At 43.1% G+C, this 17962-nt stretch overlaps 1 pseudogene; it reads right to left on the bottom strand.

The window, feature by feature from the left end:
• Positions 1 to 653: 653 nt before the first annotated feature.
• On the bottom strand, positions 654 to 1585 carry LOC127031242 (olfactory receptor 1009-like; annotated as a pseudogene).
• Positions 1586 to 17962: the final 16377 nt, after the last annotated feature.

The raw sequence follows: 17962 nt of genomic DNA, 5'->3' as shown, positions 1-17962 counted from the left end.
GGGGAAAGGATTTAAACAGGGATCTTTCTCTACCCAGATGGGTGCCCTAACCAACTGGCATATGGGATATCCTAATCCGGGTCTCGCTCATATTCTCCTGTTCAAGGCTCAGTCCCATTGAGTATACGTGGGGAGTAAACCCATTGACTTCACAGATTATTATTGAATCCCCCCATAGATTTTAATAGGGTAGAATCCAATAAGATACTACAGATATTAAATAAGTTTTCTACAAATTAGGCCCAAAACAAAGAGAACAGAAATTAATAAATGAAGAGATTCTTTTTATAGAATTGGCTAGATGCCTGGCAGGTATAAATTGTCCATAGCTCCCCTGAAGACAGTGAGCCATGATAAAGAAAGATACAGAGAGATGAAAGAGTAACATGTGCAAATGACTCCACATCTTGGTGGTCTGAGCACTCAGTCCAAGTGCAGGTGACCCAGGCTCCAGTCCCCCAGTTTCTAGTGACTGTTGTATAATTAGGGGCCTGGCCTGCTGGCTTCCAAGGAGCCACACCAATTTAGCCCAGCTGAGGTTTTGTCCCATCATGTCGCTCAGTTACTTGAGCTGAGAATGTTTCAAACACAACTTATCCTTAATTCTGTGCTCTCTGATTTAAAAATAAATAAATAAAATAAGATCATCAACACTACCTGAGAAAGTTCAATTTCCCCAACATTCTCCCCAGTGCCCTTTTCACATCCTTGTTTTTCAGGCTGTAGATGATGGGGTTTAACATGGGGGTCAAGATGGTGTACTGGACAGAGAACATTTCATCCAGGGCCCCAGAAGAAATTGAGCTGGGTTTTGTGTACTGGAAAAAACCTGCCAGATACCATAAACCAACCACAATAAGGTGAGAGCTACAAGTGGAGAAGACTTTATGCCTGCCCTCTGCAGAGTGTATCCTCATGTTGTGGAGATGATGTGAATGTAGGAGACCAGGGTGAGGAGGAAGGAGCTTGATCCAAATATCACAATAGAAGTGAGAAGCACCACTTGATTGGTGAAGGTTTCAGCACAGGACAATTTTAATAAATGAGGGAGCTCGCAGCTGAAGTGGCTGATTTGATTGGGTCCACAAAAATATAAATTGAATGAGAAGACTGTGTTAAGAAGGGCATGAGAGAAGCCTATTGCCCATGCACCACTCACCAGCTGAAAACAAATCCTTTTGTTCATTTTCTTCACATAATGCAATGGGTCACAGATGGCAGTGTAGCGGTCATACGCCATGGCTGAGAGAACGAAAACTTCAGCACAGGCTGTGAAGAGGATGAAGAACATTTGGGCAATGCAGCCACTGACCGAAATAGTTTTGTGCTCTGCTAGGAAGTTCATCAGCATTTTAGGCACCGTGACTGAGGAATAGCAGGTATCAACAAAGGATAAATGGAAGAGGAAGAAATACATGGGGGTGTGAAGGTGAAAATCAGCTCTTATCAGCACCATGATCACTACATTTCCAACCAGAGTGATTAGGTAAATAACTAAAAAGACCAGGAAGAGGAAAATCTGCCTATGTGGGTCACTGGAAAGTCCCAGGAGAATAAATTCAGTCACTCTGGTTTGATTTTCCATTGATATTAATTCAGGAAAACTGTGACCTGTAAGACAAGAAAATGAAATTAGCTGATAGTCTAAAAGTGAATTGAAATTGATTGTGGAGACCATGTGTTCAGAGGTATGAATTAAAAGAGAGCGGTATTCTAGCCTGTAATTTTTTTTTAATAGACAAAATTTATAGAAAGAGATAGCAATGAGATGTTTGAATTTTGTATGTTTTATGGTGACAAAATGGGCCAGATACAGACAATGATTTAGACCACTAACTACCACTTTAAGTACCTAAATCCCAGAATCTGGCCCCACAATTATTCACAAAATCCCCACCCAGATGGGATTATGGGACAGTTTGATGCGGGTCTTGCTTAGTCTCTCCTGTTGACTCTGTTCCACTGTGGTGCAAAAATTAAAGAGGCATTGGAGAAAGGGGACTGGACACTGCATCTGGGGTGAGGTCCCCAACCACCAAGCTATAACGTCATCCACTCTCTTGCTGTTTCTCTCTGGTCTAATAATGTTTTAATCTGTCCCCCTAACATATATAGAGATACAGTTGTTTTCCCTCCAGCTGGGGATCTGGCCTCTTTACTCTAATGGAACTATAGCTGAGTCATGCCCGCTGGTGGTCTGGCCAATTCTATAAGAAGTATATCTTTCTGTGTCACATGTGATAATTTGTGAAGAGTATTTAGTATTTATAGTATTTTAGTGGATTCATCCATATCAAAATACCTGGGATTTCAATAATAATAATAATAATAATAATAAATCATTAATCATTAATCATTAATACCAACAAGAATATCCCCAGCCTAGAATTACTGGTTTGTGACCCAGCATGGCATAGACAGACAACCCAACTAAGTATAGAGTGCTGTTTGGGGTAGCCATGCTGCTGCTGACATGGATGCCTGTTGAGATAAATTGTGGTTATCACATCAGCAAAGAGAAACAATTAATTAACAATTTGTTAGACATGGGCATTCTGAAAATCCATAAATAGTCACAAAAAAGAGCTACAGAAATGTGTGAAACAGTTTGGTGAAGATATAAAGCTACTGGTTGGCTTGGCTAACTGTGCATCAGCATCTGTAAAGATGTCCGGACTGGTACAATCTGATGGCATACAAGTTAATGAAGGAACTTTCCATGATGTCTCAGCATGACTTCTACAGATATCTTTGAATCAGGGAACTGTCACAGCTCCAGCATAAGAAATTGAAAGAAAAATTGAGGAAAGAATATTACAGATGTATACAAATTACTTTAAGAACAAAACTCAAGTCTAAGAATTTGATCTCAACCATTAATATGTCCATGATGCCAGTAGAACAGTACAATAGTCACAGACCGAAAGGTGTAGTCAAACAGGCCAGACAAAGTAGAAAAGAAGACGACAAAACAAGTCTGTGTTAACTGCTGTTGCCATGCCAGCAGCCAAAAACATAAAAAAGAAACACAGATAGAAAATGCAGAAGCCTGAAGAACTCTGACTGAAAGGGGACCAGTTATGGAAAACTGGAACAAAGACGACCCCAACAGTTATTGGCACCCTTGGAGGGATTCCTAAGGTTATGGACAAGCAGGAGTACGGACATGTTTGGACTGCAAGACATCATGGTCAGTGGCTTCCAGCAGACAGCGCTCTTAGGCACTATGAGAATCTGAAGGAAAGTCAAAGGCGAGTGCGTGAATTTGGGCACCTAAAAGGCAGAAATTCTACAAAGGGTTTAACAAACCTCCTGACTCCCCAAACCTACAGAGTCCATTCAACCAGAATTTAATGATGATTCACAGGGATACATTTTAGTCAGCAGCTTTCTCCTTTTTAAATGTAAGTAGAGTCAGGATGAGCTCTACCCTGACATCTGGTGGAAAGAATTTCAGAGAGTGTATTTGTATAAGCACACCTACCCCAACGGCAGCCTGGGATGGTTGTTTTGACAGCTCTGGGATCCCCAGTTTCTTTGCTGTTGGGGCTGGAGGAGTGGAGTTCGTCACCCTGATTGTGTGAATGGGGAGCTGTGGGACTGCTTTGTGACAGAATTGACTCAACCTCAGTTGGGTGGTACTTGCTAGACAAGGGACATGGGTTCCAAAACTGAGTGAATTGAGAGAGGCTGGGGATAAGTATTTGTGTCTGGTGGTGTAGGTGCCTTGTAGAGCCAGAAGCACCAGTTCCACCCACTTCTCTGTCCACTGTGGAGTGTCAGAGTTGATTTTTTATTCCCTTAAGAAACTAGATACAGGTTACTGAGCTGAACTCACTTTGGGCTAATGGTGCACTGGGGCTCCCCTACTACGAGCGGCAATTGTTAAGAGTTGGAATCACTAAAGAGCTGGAATGACTGAGCTGAGAGCACTGAGTACTGTGCTAACTAGTGGGGAGCCTGAAGCTATACAGCAGAACACAGCAGCTGGCAGAGTGGAGTGGAGCAGTTTGTGGGGATGGCTGGAGCAGAACCCCATGGAGAGGCTGGGCAGTTGGCCCTGGACCATGAAAGGTGCCCCTTTCTACCCAGGCTGCGGGGAGGGACCTCTGCAGATAGACTCTCAAACTTTGGGGCTGCACTGACCCAGGACAGAGACTTTTGGATTGTGGGACTTTTGGGACTGTGGGTGATTTGGGGGTTGTTGGACTCAAAAGCCCAGGGAAGAGGACACAGCCCAATTTCCTGGGGTGGGTCTTTGCTCATGGTTTGGTCTAGGAACTCTAGTTGAGGTGTTTTCCCAATTTAATGCTTGTTGTTTATCTCATGTAATTAAACCTTTTCTGCTACACCGAGACTCTGTGCTTGCGATAGGGGAAGTATTGACTCTTCGACGCACCTAGGGATGTGTGTAAGGTTTTCCCAGGTCACTGAGTGGGGGCTCGAGCTGGTTTGGCATTGTGTTATTGAAACGGAACCCCTGGATACTGAACCCGGCCCTTGTTGCTGCCAACTCAGAGGGGCAGAAGGGTTACATAAGCTTAAAGATTTTGTATGTTGTGAAAGCTATTTTTTTTAAAAAAATACACCTTATATAATACTGAAGGACATTAATAAAGATCATAATAAAGGAATGTGCCCAGAAAACACAATCTAGGCACGCTGATGGGAATTGATGGGAGTCTTATGTGTAAATCACGTACATTTAATTCCTTTTAAAATCTGATGCAATGGGACCTGCAAGTTTGAATATCAGGCTGCTCACACATAAGAGTCTCTTTCCTGCCCTCTCGGAAGTGACTGGCTATTTTGATATTGATTTTAAATGGACATGGGAATGAAGCCAATGTTCTGTCCAATGTCAAATCTATGCTTAATCTTGAATGTCCCCCACAGATAAACTAAATCTTTTCCCCATTATCAGCTCATCAGACAAAGGCCCAAGCAATGAGATCTTGCACTAGAATATGAATGTCAATGCAGGCAGTTTCTATGCAAAGTGAATTCCAAAGCTAAGTGCTTTCTGCAGAAACTGCCCTGCCCCTAACCTTGCTCCCTCTAACACTCACCCATCCACCCACACACACACACACACACATGCGCACACACACACATACCACAAATAGAAATTACTGCTAATGTTCTCATTTGTCTCAGTGCTGTCCTGGGAGAGAGGGAGAGTTGCTGGGTTACCAGCCATGGCCTCTGTGCTGTAACTCACTCTGTGAAAGCAGACTCTTGCCTCCAGGCAGAAGTCAATGGGATCTTGCAGAGAGATCAACCGCTACATAAGTGGGGCAGATTCTGGTCCTTTGAAATTGAAAGAATAAAAAAAAGATTAAAAAGGAATAAAAATATGAATCAACTCACCTGCCTTTTAAACATGGATCATACATATGGTGAGAACATTCTGATCTGTGATTTTCTCTTTCTGTTTTCTTAGATTATCTACCAATGTATGGATTTGGCTACCTCGTTTGTCTATCTGCATCTGGAATGCAGCATCCCAGGACATCCAACATGTCTATGGATGTGACTCTTGCACATTTTCCCTGGAGCAGTGAAACTCCTCAAGCTGTGTAGGGTTATCTGTGGAAATGGAGCAAAGAGTCTTTCCTCATCTGAGTTCATGGACTAAAAGCTGATTTCTTGAGAACTGTTTAAATGCTGTTTTGTTCCCCTGGGACAAGCTCCCTGGAGTTCACTCTCTGTAAGGAGCTCCTGCTAATACTGGGTTGGGTCAGTCGTTAAGCAACGCTCTGTAGTGTATAAGAATGAGAGCAATGGGGCTTGGATTATCACAGGATTTAGGCATCCAATTTCAGCTACTGTCAATAAAAAAGGTGTGGATTTAGGCTTCAGAGCAGCCTAAGGAGCTAGACACCCAAATAGCCAATCACTTCATCTCCCCTACAGTGCTTTGGAGCTCTTAGCTAAATATATATAATTACCACAAGAAGGCAACATGGCCAGCCAGCTTTGAAGTTAACTAAAAAATGGACACAGGTTAAGGAATGGGAAAAATGAATAAATACACTGTATATGTTGATGGTAAATAATAAGTATTGATACAAAGGAGGAGCTAAATTGTATGTTTTTTTCCCATGAAAAGTTTATTTTTGAAAACAGAAAACCAATGTCTGTAAAACACAAGGTCCACACGCCGCTAAAGTCCTGTAAAGCCTGCTTCCTCTTACCATGTCATCCCAAAGCTGTGGGACCCTTGCACCCACTGTGTTTCTAGAGCTATACCTATCGCCTTGGTGCAACTGTTTCATAAGCTGTATCTGTGTATTGTCTCTGCAGATGTACCCAAAGGGGTCATCACATTCCTATTTCAAGGGCTTAATTGGCCCTGTGTTGACTCTGCACATGGGTAAATGTCACTTTGCACGAACTGGTATATGTTACAACTTACCATGGAGGTTCCTTTATATCATGGTGATTTGTGGTGCTTTAAAGAAAGGCAGATTGTTCCTCTACATTAGGGCTGGGGGACACTGACTAGGATAAAGAGATGGGGAAGAATGTAATGCTTAGATTCATAGATTCTGATGCTGGGAAGGACCATTGTGCTAAACTAGTCTGTCCCCCCGTATAACAAAGGCCAGAGAATGTGTCCAAAATAATTTCTAGAACATATCTAGGATGGTGCCCGCACTATATATATGTCCCGTGGATGAATATAAGGTTCAAACAAAGCATGTGTGTTTTATCTGGCCAGCCTGATCCAGCACATCCAAAACACACAAGTTGTAATTTTCCAGGCTACCAGCGGGTATGATTTCCAGCAGGGTCTAAGGGAGTTAGGTATGATATTCTAAGATTCTTTGGAATCCCCCTTGAGGTAGTTGAAGGCTGCTATCAAATCCCCCCTCAATCTTTTCTTCTGCAGACTAAATAACCCCAGTTCCCTCAGCATCTCCTCATAAGTCATGTGCTCCAGGCTCCTAATAATTTTCATTGCCCTCTTCTGCACTCTCTCCAATTTGTCCACATCCTTTCTGTGTGTGTGGGGGGAAGGGGGGGTAAAACTGGACACAATACTCCAGATGTGGCCTCACCAGTGCAGAATATAGGGGAATAATCACTTCCCTCGATCTGCTGGCAATGCTCCTACTAATACAGCCCAATATACCATTGGCCTTCTTGGCAACAAGGGCACAGTGCTGACTCATATCCAGCTTCTTGTCCACTGTAATCCCCAGGTCCCTTTCTGTAGAACTGCTGCTTAGCCAGTCAGTCCCCAGCCTGTAGTGGTGCCTGGGATTCTTCCTTCTCTGCACTTGTCCTTGTTGAACCTCACCAGATTTCTTTTGGCACAATCCTTCAATTTTTCTAGGTCACTCTGGACTCCATTCCTACCCTTCAGCATATCTACCTCTCCCCCCAGCTTAGATACACCAGGCCAAGTTCTCCCACCACTTTCAGAGAGGCAAATCACAGGAGGCTGCATTGAAGTAATTGAGGGGAGATCAGTGCAAAAAACTGGAATGAATGGATAATCACGTCAGGCATTTGTTCTTCTGGTAACCACACTAGTTAGGGACTGAGTTGTGTACACCCTCATATGGGCCTAACCCTGAAAATTCTTACTCGTGTGAATAGGTCTGCTGACACTAGTGGTTTCATTGGTGACAATGAGATCACTGGAGTAAGAAGTACTTTCCTCAGTAACAGCTGACAGAGTGAGCCCTCTGAATAATTCTTAGTCAGGAACTGCTGATTGTGCCAGGTATTCAGCTGCTATAGACTGACATAGCTCTGTTGGTTTACACCAGCTGGGCATTTTATCCCTTTGACCTTGGTGGAGGTGGCCCCACTGTCTGCACAGGAACTATGTGGATTCACACCAGCTGGGGATCTGGCTCCATTGGGAGGTATGCCAATTTGCACCAGCTGGGGATCTGGCCCATTGAGGTAAGGGGACATGTTCCTGATGTAGATCAGAGAAAGCGCAAAGTGGGGGGAATCAGGCCTATAGACATGGACAGCTCTAGTTTTTTGAAATGAGAAAGCCTAGCACTGCTCAAGTGGGATTCTCAAATAGGTTAAGTGTCAATATCACCAGATGGAGAGGGTGAGGCACAGAATCCTAATCCACAGGAAATACCTGGCAGTGTTTTGACAGGAACAAAAAGACTGAAAATCTTCAGATCTTATTAACTGCAGTGAAGTTTCTCTGAAATTATGTCAGTGTAACTGAGGTCATGGAGTGACCCAAACTCCTGGCTCACAGTTCAGTGCCCTGGACACCAAACCATAGCTGCTCATGATCAGTGTACTGGGGAATAGGTCAGAGGGAAGAATTTAGGCTGTGGCTTTCAAAGGATGCCAAGGTAGTTAGTCAGCACCTCTGATGAGATTTGGCTACCTGATTTCTTGCGCTCCTTTGGAAATCCAAGCTTCAGAATAGATAGTTTTGTTTCAAAATTTATGTTTATATTATTTCTGTTATTTTCCATCATATTTCACAACATAAGTTGAAACTATTATTGTATTGTATTTTTCTATTATTTTACTTAAAAAACCCTAATGACAGCTACTGCTCAGTACAGATTGAGATATCTTCTTTCTAGATCAAAAGGGATCTTGCTTCTGTTTTCATGAGGCACTTTGTCATTTTTCACACATTATCGTATTTTCTGATCCGATCTGTCCTAAGTAGCAGCTGCCCTCCAAAATTTGTTTGCTTGTTTATGAAAAGGAAAAAGGGAAGAGAAAAAAGAAATGAGAAAAGAAAATAATATTTTGACTTCTTTACTGTCATAATATGAAGACAATATAATAAGGCATGCCTTACTGACATGTCATGACATAATGCTAAATTAATATAAGGAATAGTAGCGTAAATTGCAAAACAAAAATTTCAGTTTGAAGGGGAGTTTTGATTTTCCCACCAAAACAAATGCTTTGAAATAACCTTGTTTAACAATTTCCACTTCAAATGACAATTGGAAAATACTGCTTTCTGTTCTAGTTAGGAATGAAAAATTTCAAACGTCAACAGATCCTACAAAATGGAAATTCAGAGTTTCGAACAGCTCTATTGCCTCTCAGAAGTCTTGCCAATTACCTTAGAAAGATGAGGAGGGTTATGCTGTTCTTTGTGGAACTCCCTACCTACTATAAGAACTTATGTACAGAAGAAGTTAATGGGCAGCAAGCTTAGGGTAAATTTACAGTACATTACTGTCTCTGCACTAACTCCCATGTGATCTCTCTTTCCATGTACTAAAGTGTCCTTGTCTTCTGTATCTTAATGTACTTTCAAATACTTGCTGAGTTCTCATGTCGTGTGGACAGCACAGAGGACATTGAATAAATGTTGTTCCTCCATGAGGTTCTATCCTGAAACAAATCTGGCATGTTACAAGGTGTAATGCCTGTATGGGGCAGATGTCTATTGAACATCTAAAATGTAATGGTTGATGGCATCAAGAGGGTCTTTTTGATCCTGCTTTCACTGGATAAAAGTCAAAGATGATTTCTCATGGGTAATTTGGTAGGCATTTAGAGCAAATGACCATTTGCTCTAAACGGTTGAGTGAATGGAACCTGTTTAAAGTATACTAAGTAGAAAAGCCCAAAATATAGGGCTATTGAGGAGATATTAAAAATACATAGGTAACCTTATATATTTATATAAGTCAAAGCTACCATGTTTTCATGGGGATTCAGTATAACTCATTCTAATCAGGGTTTGTGGCCAGTTTCTGAACTCAGTTATCCCAATGAAGCCAATGGAATTAGGTATAGTTTCTAATCTTAGTTACCTCAATGTAAATCCACAGCCTCCTCTCTGAAGTCAAAAGAATCAAGATGGAATCTGATCTGAGTTATCTTATTATAAATTCAGAGTTAGCCCTCTTTAATCAATGAATTTAGACACAAATTCTGAACTCTGCTAAGAGATTTCACTTGTTCTGCTTGAGAAGCAAATGGCCTTGGAGATATCAACTGGATGAGACATTTGTGAAGGAGCAATGTAAATGAAGGCTGAGCCATCAGAGTTAGAGGCTTGAATGATACTGAGCACACAGTTATTAGTATCAAGAGAACAGTTTCTTCATCAGACACCCTAGGAGATTCTTTGATCTTATGGGTGTTAAAAACAGAATAGGAAAAATAGAGAGCCAATAAATGATGTGGAATAGTTTCAGTGCTACCGGAAGGAAATCTAGTCTGAGATTGCGCAACATAATCAGAAAATGAACCAGATTTAAAATGAGAGAAAAAATTTACAAATTACACCACAAAGGAATAAACAGAAAAATCAAAGAAAGAAAAAGTTAGCAATTGTGTGGATAGACTATTCTAATATATACAACAGTGTTCCACAGTCATGGCTCACTGAGACACTGAAAATGTCCATGGCTCATCCAAAGATCATTTTTTTTCTGCAGCAACCTATGTTGAACTGGAGCACTCGACTCTAGGGGTAAGGGACTCATTGATGAGGTTCAAATTAAAAAAAATTTTTCAAAGGGATTCCTTAGCACCAGTGCTGTTTGTGGTAGCCATGCTGCCACTGGCATGGATACTTGTTGAGATATGATAAGTTGTGGTGATCAGCAAAGAGCAATGACCAGTTAATGACTTGTTAGACATGGGCAATCTGAAATTCCATGAACAGTCACAAAAAGGCTTTATAGAGATGGATGATGCGTGGAAAAGTTTGGTGAAGATATAAAGCTATGGGTTGGCTTAGTTAACTGTGTATCCACATCTGTAAAGATGGCCAAACTGGTACAATCTGATGACATGCCCTTTAGTGAAGGAATTGTCCATGAAATCTTGGCATTGCCCCTAAAAATATCTTGGAATCAGGGAACTGTCAGCGATGCAACATCAGAAATTGAGAGAAAGAGGGAGAAAAGAATTTTATGGATGTGTAAGAACTACTCTAAGGACAAAACTCAAGTCTTAAGAATTTGATCTCAGCCACTTATGTGTAGGTGATGCCAGTAGTACAGTACATTGCTAGAGCGATCAAGTGGAGTCAAGAGGAGAACAAAAAAAATATGCATCACCAGCAGTTGTCTTTTTTGGATGTCAGAATATTGATTAGCAAGGAAGGCATGGAAAAGATGTACATCCCATGGTGTGATGAGAGAAAAATTCTGCTATCTATGGAGGAAGCAATTGATAATGAAGAATATAATATCAAAATATATGAGACGTCAACCACAATAAAGATCATCTGGTCATGTTAACAAGCAAGTGTGAAAGAATGGAGTCCCCCAAAAGACTCGATTTACAAGAAATCAGTGCATGGACAGTGGTGGAGCAAGATCAGACCTATTAGTGATAAAATATAAAAAAACTCATGACTTGTAGAAGGATCACTCAAAAGAGAATCAGAGAGCTTCATTGTGAGTGGACAGAGGAAATCCTTAAGGCTTAATTATATAAGAAGTAAAAATGACTGACAGAACTTCTCTCTGAAGTGTAGAATGGATTCTAAAAAGGAAGAGATGGTGGAACAATATTGAGTAACTGCTAAAGTCTGTCTAGGAGAGAATATATGAACAGACACAGTGAGGTTGCCAAGTGTCTGCACTTGAGAAACTGTGTTAAGTACGGATTTGTATGAACATTGCACAGTTTCAAACATCCAACTGAAAGCACTCTAGAAAAAGAAGAGGGTAAGATTTAATGGGATCTGGCAAATGTCACAGACCAAATGGTTAGTCAAACTGGCCAGACAAGTTTTAGAAAAGAAGGCATAACAAGCCTGTGTACATTGATTTTGTCATGCCAGCAGATAGAAACATAAAAAAGAAATAAGGAGAGACGATGGAGAAGTATGAAGGACTCTGCCTCCAAGGGAGCGGTTATGGAAAACTAGAATAAAGACAATCCCAGCAGTTATTAGAGCACTTGAAGAGATCCCTATGGGTAAGGACACATTTGGACTGTGAGACATCATGGTCAGTGACTTCCATTAGACAGCACTCTAAGGCACTACGACAATGTGAAAGAAAGTCAAAGGAGAATGAATAAATTTGAGCACCTACAATGCAGGATTTCTGCAGATGATTTAACAAATCTTCTGACTACCCAAACCTACAGAGTCCATTCAGCGAGGATTTACTGATGACTTATGAGGATACATTTTAGTCAGCAGTTTTCTCCTTTTAAGCTTAAAGATTTAGTATGTTGTGAAAACAATTTCTTTTTTAAAAAATACACCTTATAGAATATTGAGGGTTATATTAATAATCGTAATAAAGGAATGTGCCCAGAAAACACTCTTTATGCACACTTACATGATTTTAAAAAGAGGGGTCTGGCTGAACGTCAATGAGACTTTTGTGCCTAAATCACGTAAGTTCCTTTGAAAGTCTGACCCAATGGCACATCTGGCTCAGTGTCCTGCAAGTCTGAATATCAGACTGCTCATACATAAGATAATATCTCCTGCACTCTTGGAAGTGAGTGGCTATTTTGACATTGATTTTAAGAGGAACTGGGAATGGAGCCAGTGTTCTGTCCAATGTTAAATGTATGTTTAATCCTAAATATCTCCCTGAAATAAATTAAATCTCTTTTCCCCATTAGCTCATCAGACAAATGCCTAAGCAAAGAGATCGTGCATTAGAACCTGAATGTCAACATGTCCAGATTCTGTGTGAAGTGAACTCCAAAGCTAAGTGCTTTCTGCAGAAAATGCCCTGCCCTTAACCTCACCACCCACTAACACACACATCCAGTGGAGAAACCATTTTACCTGACAGCCAGGAACTGTTTCTCACCCTGGACTTGGAGTTAGTACCCCCGAATGCACCCAAGGCTGCCTCCTGGATCCACCAGGTGAAGAAGGGACCTCTGGTGAGCATACCTTTGTAAATATTATATATGGTTTAAAAACAAGTGTGTTTAATGATTAATTTGCCCTGGCATTCGAGGCCAGTACAGCTACAGGAAAAGTCTGTTAACATGTCTGGGGATGGAATGGAAATCCTCCAGGGTCATCTCCATAAAGCTCTCATGGATGTACTCCCAAAGCCTTTGCTAAAGGTTTCTGGGGAGGGCAGTCTTATTCCGTCCTCCATGGTAGGGCACTTTACCATGCCAGGCAAATAGCACATAGTCTGGAATCATTGCATAACACAGCATATGGTCCCAGTGTTTTGCTGGCATTGAAACATCTGTTCTTTATCTCTCTGTGTTATCCTCAGGAGAGTGACATCATCCATGGTCATCTTGTTGAAATAGGGTGATTTTATTAAGGAGACATTCAGAGTTGCCCGTTCCTGCTGGGCTGTTTGCCTGTGGCTGAACAGAAATGTTCCCTGCTGTTAGCCACGTGGTGGGGGGAGGGCTGAAGCGATCATCCCAGAGAATCGTGTCTTTGTGTGTTGGGGGGTGGTTAGTTGGGTTTGTGCTGCATATTAACCTGAAAACCGCAGCCCCTCCTTTTAAATTGCCAACCCGTTTTAAATGGCCAACCCAACGGCTGCTTGGTATGAGAAATGAGGGTGCTGCTGTTTGAAACCATTCTCACATATGAAAGTTAAAGAAGCCAAAAGACTGTGCCTTACCATGGCTGCCTGCAAGCTGAATTCTGTTGCCTGGCCCTGCATGTGTGATCTCTCACTCTAAACTGGCATACCCTTAATAAGAGGTAAAATGCGCCCTTGTATCAAAAGCACGTGCCATGTAATATTAACAGCAAGGTTTACCATGAAAGAGTCTACCCATTGTTCTCTAAAATGTGTCTTTTTATCTGCCACTCTCCCTTTTTTTCCCTTCCACCAGCTGCAAATGTTTCAACGCTCACACTATCTTCTCCTTCCCAGAGGCTAGCGAAGATTGGAAGGCGAAAAAAATGCACTTGCGATGAAACGTTCTCTTAGCTTATGCAGTCCTTCTACACTGAAAGAGAACAGCAGAATGCGTGGAGGCAGACAATGTCAGAGTCCAGGAAAGCACAATATGAATGCGAGGACAGGTGGCAGGCTGAGGATGATAGGTGGCATCAGCTTGCTGACAGAAGGCAAGAGGCAATGGTGAGGCTACTGGAAGAACAAACTGATATGCTCCGGCGTATGGTTGAGGTTCAGGAAAGGCAGCATGAGCACAGATTGCTGCTACAGCCTCTGTGTAACCAACCGCCCTCCTCCCCAGGTTCCATAGCCTCCTCACCCAGACCCCCAAGAACATGGTGGGGGGCCTCCGGGCACCCAACCACTCCACCTCAGAGGACTGCCCAAGCAACAGAAAGCTGGCATTCAATAAGTTTTAAAGTGCAGTGTGGCCTTGTCTTTTCCTCGTCCGCCGCCCCACCTGGGCTACCTTGGCAGTTATCCCCCTATTTGTGTGATGAATTATTAAAGAATGCATGAATGTGAAGAAACAATGACTTTATTGCCTCTGCAATTGGTGATAGAAGGGGAGGGGGAGGGAAGGGTGGTTAGCTTACAGAGAAATAGAGTGAACCAAGGTGTGGGTCATCAAGGAGAAACAAACAGAACTTTCACACTGTAGCCTGGCCAGTCATGAAACTGGTTTTCCAAGCTTCTCTGATGTGCATCGCGCCCTCCTGTACTCTGCTAACTGCTCTGGTGTCTGGCTGCATGTAATCAGCGGCTAGGCAATTTACCTCAATCTCCCACCCCGTCATAAACATCTCCCCCTTACTCTCACAAATATTGTGGAGAGCACAGCAAGCAGTAATAATAATGGGAATATTGGTTTCGCTGAGGTCTATCTGAGTCAGTAAACCGCACCAGCGTGCTTTTAAACATCCAAATGCACATTCTACCACTATTCTGCACTTGCTCAGCCTATAGTTGAACAGCTCCTGACTACTGTCCAGGCTGCTTGTGTACGGTTTCATGAGCCCTGGCATTAAGGGGTAGTCTGGGTCCCCAAGGATAACTATAGGCATTTCAACATCCCCAATGGTTATTTTCTGGTCTGGGAAGAAAGTCCCTTGCTGCAGCTTTTGAAACAGACCAGAGTTCCTGAAGATGTGAGTGTCATGTACCTTTCCCGGCCATCCCACGTTGATGTTGGTGAAATGTCCCTTGTGATCCACCAGTGCTTGCAGCACCACTGAAAAATAACCTTTTTGGTTTAGATACTCACTGCTATGGTGCTCCAGTGCCAAGATAGGGATTTGGGTTCCATCTATTGCCCCACCACAGTTAGGGAATTCCATTGCAGCACAGTATCCACTATGACCTGCGCATTTCCCAGAGTCACTACCCTTGATATCAGCAGCTCTTTGATTGCATTGGCTACTTGGATCACAGCTGCCCCCCAGTAGATTTGCCCACTCTAAATTGATGCCTGACTGACTGGTAGCTGTCTGGTGTTGCAAGCTTCCACAGGGCTATCGCCACTCGATTCGCAGCTGTGAGGGCTGCTCTCATCTTGGTATTCTTGAGCTTCAGGGCAGGGGAAAGCAAATCACAAAGTTCCATGAAAGTGTCCTTACGCATGTGAAAGTTTCGCAGCCACCGGGAATCATCCCAGACCTGCAACACTATGCGGTCCCACCAGTCTGTGCTTGTTTCCCAGGCCCAGAATTGGCATTCCACAGCATGAACTTGCCCCATTAACACCATGATGTCCACATTGTTGGTGTCCGTACTTTGAGAGAAGTCTATGTCCATGTCATCACCACTCTTGTCACTGTGCTGCCATTGCTGCCTCATCTAGTTTTGCTTTTGCAGGTTCTGGTTCTGCATATACTGCAGGATAGTGTGCTTTGTGTTTACAGTGCTCATAATTGCCACAGTGTTCTGAGAGGGTTCCATGCTTGCCATGCTACGGCGTCTGCACTGAAAAAAGGCACAAAACAATTGTCTGCTGTTGCTCTGATGGAGGGAGGGGTGACTGATGACATGGCTTACAGGGCATTAAAATCAACAAAGGGGGTGGGTTTGCATCAAGGAGAAACACACAGCTGTCACACAGAATGGCCCCCTCAAGTATTGAACTCAAAGCTCCGACTTTAGTAGGCCAAAGCTCAAACCATTGAGGTATCCCTCCCCCCACTATTCATGAAGGGAGGGAGAGTGGAGCAAATGAATACAAAATAAATCTGGTCTCTTTCTTGTTTTGATCCACTCCATCTCTATTATACATCTTAGGCTGACAGCAGACGATGCAGTATGACTGCTAGCCATCATCATCTCCTGGGTGCTTACCAGAAAATGGTGCAGTATGACTGCTAGCCGTCAGCTCCTGGGTGCTTACCAGAAGACAGTGCAGTACAACTGCAGGCAGGACTGAATCTCCATGAGACAAAACTTAAAAAGAGAATGACCTGGAGTCACTCCCATTTATGTCCAGGCACCCCTGACAGACCTTACCGAAGTCTGCCAGGAGCAGCCATGTCTGCCCAGGTGCCCCTGAACAACCTCACCAAGGTCGGCTAAAAGAGCACCCAGGAGATGATGATGGCAGCTACCAGTTGTAAAGCACCGTCTGCTGCCAAAAGGCAATGAGCTGCTGGTGTGTAGCAATGCAGTATCATGTCTGCCAGCACCCAGGAGGCGTACGGTGATGGTGAGCTGAGTGGGCTCCATGGGTAACCCAGGAAAAAAGGCTCGAAATGATCATCTGCCGTTGCTTTTACGGAGGGAAAGCGGGCCTGATAACATGTACCTAGAACCACTCGCGACACTGTTTTTGACCCATCAGGCACAGGGATCTCAACCCAGAATTCCAATGGGCGGTGGAGACAGTGGGAACTGTGGGACAGCCACCACAGTGCAATGCTCTGGAATTTGATGTTAGCCTCGGTACTGTGGACGCACTCCGCTGAGTTAATGGTCTTAAATGAGGATACACACAATCAACCGTATAAAATCGATTTCTAAAACAGTGACTTCTATCAATTTGACCAAATTCCGTAGTGTAGACATACCAAATATAAAGATATGGGGCAGAATGCAGTTCTTTGATTCATAGATTGGGACATTAGAAAGGACCACTGTGATCATCTAGTCTGACCTCCAGCATGTCATAAGCAACACAACTTCCCAAAAATAATTCCTAGAGCAGATCTAGGATGCACATTGAAGATTAGCTAAAGGCACTGTTGCTAGGCAGACTTCAGGAGGCAACAGAGAACCTGCAGTTCAGAAGATAAACACCGGAGGGCACCCCAACACAAAAAAACAGGAATCATGATTTCTAAGGCAAAAATTGAGGCCGAAGAGCAATTCAAAGAAGCTGAACACAGGCGACAACTGGAGCTGAAAGAAAAGGAAGAAAGCATCAAACTGGCAGCCTACCAAAGAGAACAGGCAGCCAAAGAGGCAGCACACAAAAGAAAACTAGAAGAAGAAGAGGTGGCCCACCGAAGGAAACAAGCAGAAGAAGAGGCAGCCCACAGAAGACAGATAGAACTCCAGAGGGAAGCCCACCAACAGGCCATGGAATTAGAAAAGGCTAAGCAACAGACTCCAGCCAATCCTAACAACCCATCGCCAATTATTGCTCCACAGCACAGGAAATTTCCCACCTACAAGGCAGGTGATGACACCGAGGCCTTCTTGGAAAATTTTGAAAGAGCCTGTCTTGGGTACAGCATCCCCGAAGACCAGTACATGGTAGAATTGAGGTCACAGCTCAGTGGACCTTTAGCAGAGGTGGCAGCTGAAATGCCTAAGCAGCAAATGAATGACTATAAACTTTTTCAAACCAAGGCCAGATACAGAATGGGCATAACCCCAGATCATGCCCGTCGGCGCTTCAGAACCCAAAAGTGGAAACCAGATATGTCATTTCCCAAACACGCCTACTACGTTGCAAAAAATTATGAGGCCTGGATATCAGGACACAATGTTAAAACCTTGGAAGAACTGCACCTCCTCATACAAATGGAGCAGTTCTTGGATGGTGTTCCTGAAGATATCACACGGTACATACAAGATGGAAAACCCAAAGATCTCACTGAGGCAGGGGAGATTGGAGCCAAATGGATGGAAGTGGCAGAAAG

The sequence above is a fragment of the Gopherus flavomarginatus genome, chromosome 11 (assembly GCF_025201925.1).
Source record: "Gopherus flavomarginatus isolate rGopFla2 chromosome 11, rGopFla2.mat.asm, whole genome shotgun sequence".
In the NCBI taxonomy this organism is placed as follows: Eukaryota; Metazoa; Chordata; order Testudines; family Testudinidae; genus Gopherus; species Gopherus flavomarginatus.
This window is presented reverse-complemented; position numbering and strand designations above follow the sequence as displayed.